The following is an 8,336-nucleotide window of genomic DNA, read 5'->3' as shown; positions in this document are numbered from 1 at the left end:
CTCCTGTCAAGTAAACCCACTACTAAACCAATGAACTATTCTATTTTTCCTGATTTAATTAGCTTATTAAATTCTTTTATCTTAATTTTTCTGTTTGCATCTTCTTCATTTTAAGATCATTATGTACTTCACATAAAATCAGAATCATCATTTTATTATCATCACAGCACCATCAATATCATCATTCGTATCATCTCAACACCATTAACATTATCACTACGATATCATCATCCTTTTGGTTATACACATAAACCCTCATCTTCGCCGTAGCATTGACCGGACAAGAAAGAAACAAAAATGTTGATTGTTACTCCATCTTTTTCGTCATCATCATACTCATCATGTATCATGTATCCTCATGTATTCCTCGTTTTTTTATAACAAAAGAAGTAAAACCTGGTATTATTGAAGTAGCTTGTGATGATTTGGTATGAACTGAAGCAAAAACTGGTGTTGTAGCAGCGACAGGGAAATAAAGAAAAAAAAATGAACGACGATCATGAGAAGAAAAGGAAAAAAAATGATGAGTGTGATGGCGATTGGCGGTTGTCCGAGGGTTGAAAATGGGTGGGTGTGATGTCGGGGTTTCATGATTATGAGAGGAGACAGAAACGATGATGGTGAGAAGTGATGGTGGTTTGGTGTGGTATTGAGGTAGAAGATGGCGGTGGTTAACCAACGGTGGTGGCGGTGGTTCGATAAAGGTGACGGGTGGTGCTTGTTGGTCCGATGGAATATATACCCCGTATGTAATTATGGGTGTGACAGAAGGACAAAAAGTTTGATTAATAAGTTCGTTTTGTGCCGCTTCTTCCATTTTTTCTAAATTTTTATGCTTCAAACGTTAACTTGTGTGATTCGTTTGTAACATCAATCGATAGATGTTTGTGTGGGTTTGTTCTTAAACCGATGAGGAGTAGTAATTTTAGTGGTTGAAGTGGTGTTTGTTTAATAAGGTTGATGAGGTGGGTTTGTTGAAACAAATGTAATATTCACAACAACAACAAGTTGTGTTGTACGTTTTCAGACTGAAATAGGGAAAACATGTTAAGCATAATTGAAGCGAGCAGTTTATGTTGGTAAAATTTGATGAAGCTGGATAAATGGGTTGTGGTTATGAATCTAAGAAAGAAGGTGATGTGTGTTTATCTTAACTCATATGTATATGTATATATAAATATAGTAAATAGATAGAAAAATATATATATTATATAGTGTAGGGTATCAATATCATTTATCAAAATACGTATCCGAGTCTAGCTTCAAGTGGGAGGGTGGTGATGTTGATAGGAAACAAGAAACATTGACAAGAATTCTCCACACAATATTTGTAGGTATATGTTATCTATGCATGCATATATATATATAGCTCAGATATTTTGTAATAAACAAACACAGAATAAAGAAAAGGGTTGTGCAAGTGAAAGACTAATTTGGGTTTTGTTGAGTAGTTAATTATCAAAATGTATTACTACCTGTAGTGTTCCAATACTTAAAAAGTGTAGGTGAAACAAGAAACAAAGCCAAATGGTTGTTTGTTGATTGATAATCAATTTTCTAACATATATAAATATAGAAGGTACGTAAGTATATATTTATATATAGTATAGATAGGAGACAGAATAGATAGGACATAGATAATGGATAGCACAATCACATTTTTCTATCTCTCGTAAATATCAATTGGTAGTATACTACCGATTTCTTTTCACAGACTACTATTTCGTTCTCCGTTATTAATTAGTGGTGGATAAAAGTCTTCGAAAAAATCTCAAAATTTTAAATTACCTATATTTATTTATTTTGGTCATTATGGTATAAAATTCAGTCATTAATTTAATAAATAAAAATTACATCAACTGTCCCTCTTATTTATGGGTAAAATATAAAAAGTGTTAAAATTAAATAATTAGATCCTAAATATACTTTTAATAAGCCTATAACTTATATAACTCATTTTCGGATCACCTATTATTTTAAAATCATATAAGTTCGAATTAAACTTCTCTAAATGATAATTGAAACGTCCAACGAGTATTACAATCATTTAATATTTATTTTAAATATACCTTATGTATATATATAGATATATTTTAAATGAGAACTATTATAATATCCTATTTTTATTTTATTAATTTCTAATAATAATAATACTTCAAATTATATTTCGAATTACTATTTATATACACATACACACATATCTAATTACAATTAATTGTTCGTGAATCGTCGAGGATGGTTAAAGTTAAATGGTAATTGAATATATGAACATAGTTCCAAAATTTTCGAGACTCAATATTACAGACTTTGCTTATCGTGTCGAAATCTGTGACGATCGCTCCAAATCCATATGGACGAACACGTCATTCATTGATTACATTGCGAAGTATTTGACCTCTATATGATACGTTTTGTAAACATTGCATTCTTTTGAAAAGGCACACCATAAATGTATATTTAAATCAAAGGTTTTCGACATTTGATGATTCCTACATATAGACAATCATCGTATAAAATAGTTTACAATAGTGCTTTCATTGACAATGCAGTCAAAATAAGGTACATGGTGATGAATTGGTGAATGCAACGTTTTCTTGAAAAATATGCCATGTAAGACTCCATGCACATAGCTTGTCTATCATATAAGCAAACAACGGAAGACTTCTAGGGAACCTGAGAATAAACATGCTAACAAGTGTCAACACAAAGGTTGGTGAGTTCATAGTTTGTATGTTTCGCATAATCTGTATATAAAGATGGATCACAAGATTTCAGTTGTTTCATCCAGAAACATTTATCAAAATATTCTACAAGATTGAGCACCCTGGTAACTAAACTTTAACGTTTCAATAAGTACCCCTGTTTTAACATACATGCAACCAACATGTACAATACACGCAAACTAACGTGTACTAAACTCAAATAGCATACGTCTGTTTTATAGTTCAGGCTAGGGTTTCTATACCTGGAACAGACGGGGATGTCAAGCCCTATGGATCCATATATAACTACTCGCGCCCACCAGTTCTTATAACCGGCAGTTACTAGTTACCAAAGCTAAGGGATTTTTGGTTCAAACTCAGTGTAGAATTTAGTATGTACTTATATCCATTGCGTTTAAAATAAAGTGCATGTATTCTCAGCCCAAAAATATATTGCAAAAGCAATTAAAAAGGGAGCAAATGAAACTCACGCATATAAATCTAGTATTTTCAGTATTTATAAACAGTCGCATGTATTCTCATCCCAAAAATATATTGAGTAAAAGAGATCATATGAAACTCACCTTAGCAGCATATAAAGTCGTTCACCAAAATGTGATCGAAACACAGAATATCAAATAACCATAGTCCTCAACCTAGAGAACATATGTTGGTCAATATATGTCTATCAAGCTAGGTCAGGTCATAGTGTATCACAATCCTAATGCTCGAGATCGACAAACAAAAGTTATCCAAAGTCGTTTCAAAAAGTCAATTTTGATAATAGTTCAACAAAACGAGACGTGCCTTATATAAGGATTCATTTACCCGGCTAGTAGTATTCAAAAATCCAATTTATCAATCTCATAAACAGGTTGTTTAAATCTTAATTGCGGATTCAAAAGCAATTCCAATTATTATTAATCATAATTCAGTTGATCATAACTTTTAATCCGTTCATCGAAACTATTCGATATCTAAATGAAAAGTTATTGATTTTTCGCTAGCTTTTCAAAAACATGTATATCATATACCTTTTACTAGTAATATATGTATTTAATTCGTGATTCATTAAAAACTGTTTAACTACAAAATTTAGCATACAAGCATATATAAATATATATATACTCGAGCACTAGACATGGATACACAAAAGATAAAATATGAGTGCTTACGTATCAATATTTTGCTTAGCTCTAGCTTGCTCGAAAACTCGTTTTGAAATCATTTGGACATCACTCCGTCGTAATATTTTATGTATAAATAATACTAATAATAATAATCATAAGATTAATAATAATAATAATAATAATAATAATAATAATAATAATAATAATAATAATAATAATAATAATAATAATAATAATAATAATAATAGAGAGGATAGAGAGAAAGATGGATAAATTCGGCCAGAAACCTGGGCTATTTATAGAAGAATTCTGATTTCTGACCCCAATTGCAATCGCATGGGTTTTGTGCCTATATGCCATGCGATCGCATGGCCCTCTGATCCAGCTCACAAACTTTTATTTTCTTGTTTGTCGACATAATATTTAATTATATATATAATATATATAATTTATATAATTAATTATATATTATATTAAATTCATGTGCATAGTTGACTTGTAATTTTTGTCCCGATAAGTCGTACGTCGTCACTCGACTTAGGTCTCGGTTCCGGTTTTTCGAACGCATTTTCGTACGCTGAGAAAACTAGTACTTTACGTTTAGTGACTCGTACTTTTGCCAAAGTATAGTCTTAAATTATCTATAAACTAAACCACTCCAGATATAACTTATGCATTTGAGTGTTTTGGTCATTTACTTCTATAAATCATCGTCTCGTTAATAAAGTATATATGTTTAATCAAAACGTTTCATATCTAGTTAACATTATAATTAATCACATTGCAAAATATGTATATATAATTTAAAATAGTTTAAATAATAGATATTATCATAACACCTAACGTTTGTGCTTTAGAATTTAATTTGATATAATTTATTTATACGTCAACGTTTTTTTAATTTCTCAAACGTTCTATAAATCTATCGAATCGAACAACCAAATGTTACTATCGTTTATCAACAAATTTTGAAATCACATATATTCAATAGTCATATATACGTTTTAAATACACAACATAAATTATTTATATATATATATATATATATATATATATATATAGTTCTAACAATTTACATTTATTCCGAATACCGTTAATCATGAATGATTTCTCAAATCAACATGGACTTTTCAATAGAGACCCGTAATAATATCATAATCCTTAAGAGACCCAGTAAATATATTTTACTTGAATCGTTTGGCATAATCTTTTAACTCTGTATCTAAATATATCAATCAGATAATCAAACCAATAAGTTTAATGCACAGTATCATATACTCAACACTTTGTTATGTTTTCAAGTTATGGTATATATATGTATCTATTTACATAAAATTGTTCGCAAATCATTGAGAACAATCAAAAGGTAATTGAATAGTTCAAAAATTTTGAGATTCAACTTTACAGACTTTGCTTATCGTGTCGGAAACGTTAAAGATTAAGTTTAAATTTGGTCAGAAATTTCCGGGTCATCACAGTACCTACCCGTTAAAGAAATTTCGTCCCGAAATTTGAGTGAGGTCATCATGGCTGACAATAAAAATGTTTTCATGACGAATATGAGTTGGTAAATAGAATTTTATCACCATTGAATAATACGGATAAAACAATCCGATTACTCGAAGCGTATGAGAGAAGTTATCATAATAGAGTGAAATGGATAATAGAGATTCGTCTTATCTCTTGATGTAGTAACGATTGATTTCCGGAATTTAAGGAATAGGAAATCTTCATAATTTAAATAAGATTTGATTCTTCGGAATTTAAGGAAATCAGGATTTCCTTTGATTAAATGCGTAATCTGCCTCGATTGCTATGTCTGATATTTTGCTATAAATTAACCTTTTCCGTTTCATTTAGTTTTACCACTCTTATAATCTTCTTTCTTATTTCATACTTACAAAAGATTTTTGAAAATGCTTCATCCAGTTCTGATTCTTCATATTTTCTTGGTTATCATATCATTCATTCTTCTTTTTCATCTGCCACCAGAGGAGGTTATTTTCTTCTACTATTACCTTGGGGTTATATTGTTTTTCATTCTCCCGTGTCTTTATATTGCTATACGCATTGATATACACGGTTTGTAATTTCGGGATTGTTTTCGGGCTTTATATTTTCCATTATATTTCGAAGCTTCATGCTTTCGTTTTCTCTTCCCGACTTTAAGTTAAGCGAATAATGTTTCAAAATTCGTAGGTATGGATTTTGAAATGAACATAATTAATGTTCTAAGAAAGAAACGGTAATGGCACAATCTGACTTGTCAAATTACCAGAATACCTCGAAAAAGACCGAATCATCAAGAAAAATATTTTCTTGATATGTTTAGAGGTTAAATAGAATGAAAGAGTTATGTAACATGGTTCATGATGAGGGTATGATCTGTGAACCTTTATCACGTTCCATTAGAAACTCAGCATGACTTACTGTAATATAATCACGTTGATCAAGTATCATTATATTATACTAACTCATGCTTCAATTCCCAACACTACTTCAAAAACATCCATTTTTCGAAATTTTCAGAAATTAGAAACTAAAATAGTTTCTTTTATGATGTAACACAGATAGCGTGAAGAGATAAATGATTTCAGATAAGAATAATTATGAAAATATCTTCAAAAATGTGGAGGATATTTATAATGGAAGATACGATGATATCTTAGAATTTCTAATATCAGAGGATGATGCGGAAAATCTGTCTGTGAAGGTTTAGAATAAGAAGTAAAGTTCTTACTAATGGTTTCAGCAGACACTGAATCATTTGTATTCTTTGAAGGTAGATTTCGTCCTTGTGATTTGTCTACAGCTTCCTTCATACTTTGCTTAACCCGTTTTTCAGTTCCAAACCTTCTCTTTTTCTGTGCTTTTCCAACACACTACTCTTTATCATCAAACTTTAGACTGTTAAAGTCGTTTACAGTTTTTACTGCTTCATCAGCATTTTTCCAAAATTCGGAGAACTAGTTTCGTATTTTGGGGTGTTTTTCAGAAACTTCACATTCGAAATATGTAAGTCTAGAAGATAGATGTTATATATATATAACTGTTGTCGTAGAAAATGCTGCGAGATTCAAAATACTGATTGCTAATTCCCGGTGGTTGGTATGGAAATTATTGTTACAAGATGTGGATGAGTACATGATAGGGTTTCAATGAGTATAAGGATTTTTCGAAAGGTCAAGGATTAATAAAGTTGTTTGGTAAATTTACTGCTAATGTGGTGGAACATGAAAGGTTCCCCGGTAACAAAACCGTATATGCCAAAGTTACCGGTCTGAAAGGTCGTCATTGACTGGTTGAATGGTTGATAATACTGGATACTTTGAAAAGGAATTGTAAGATTATTTTCGGTAAAAATAACGCTAAAGGATCTTGCACGGTTTTGAAGTCAAAGTATAGCTTTGAAAGATGTAGAGATCTAGGAATGATGTCACCGGTTCAGAGTTATGAATTGGATTCTGATCCGTCAATATCAGAATGTGTAATTGAATTTGTATGAGATGATTGTGTATCATTGTGAGCATGATTAATATATTTGTGAATCAAAGTTGAAGAATGTACAATCTAACATATTAATTGTGAACTTATATATTTCCCGAGTATTACCTACCCGTTAAAGATTTCACAATTAATATTTTGTACAAAAGAATTTTCATTACAGTCTTTATGAAAATATATGTATGTATATTTTCTTCAGATGTAATACTGATTTAATGAGTTAATATCATATTAAGCTCATTTGATTTTTGGCTTGAATTAGAAATGAATAATCTCTAAAACATTAGAGATTGCATAATCTTCGCGGAGTATTTCACTAATGAAATCAATATTCTTATTGATATTCCTCGATAAAGGATGTTGGTATTCGTGGGATTCTTGATAACTTCGCAAGGTGCAAATGATGTTTTCTAGAAAGTTTCGAGTGCATCGAAGATGAAAGTGTAAAATCAACCATGTTATTGAATAATACACTTGGCTTATTATGAAATGAAATTCATTGAATTGAAACAAAGATTGTAGTTAACGAAGGTTGTACATCATAGCATATTAGTAATATGAATTAACCGAGTAGTTAAGTTCCTTACATAATAGCTTAGTACAGAAAGATTTATTAGGGTTTAAAATTTATATATATAAGATATACATATAAATTCTTCGGAGGGAATGAGTTATTATTTCATAACTCGTTGATTCAATATACACGTTATTGATTCATAATGATGTCCACGGTAATTCTTGAACTGGCAGAGCTTGTGATGTTAGAGGTGCTGACGATTCTAATGATGTTGACAGCACTGACTGTGTTGGTGAGGCTAAGGATACTGTTGATGTTGTGATATAACAAGTCTAGCTTGTAAATCATACATTATTCTGATCAAGGTTTCTACTCTATCTGATTTATGGTTAAGGCTAGAATAGATAATCTCTAAACTTTAGAAATTACATAATCGCCGTAGAATGTTTCTCCTATGAAGTTATGAATCCATACTTCATTGTT

The sequence above is a fragment of the Rutidosis leptorrhynchoides genome, chromosome 9 (assembly GCF_046630445.1).
Source record: "Rutidosis leptorrhynchoides isolate AG116_Rl617_1_P2 chromosome 9, CSIRO_AGI_Rlap_v1, whole genome shotgun sequence".
NCBI classification, from domain to species: Eukaryota; Viridiplantae; Streptophyta; class Magnoliopsida; order Asterales; family Asteraceae; genus Rutidosis; species Rutidosis leptorrhynchoides.
Note: the sequence above shows the minus strand (reverse complement) of the source record.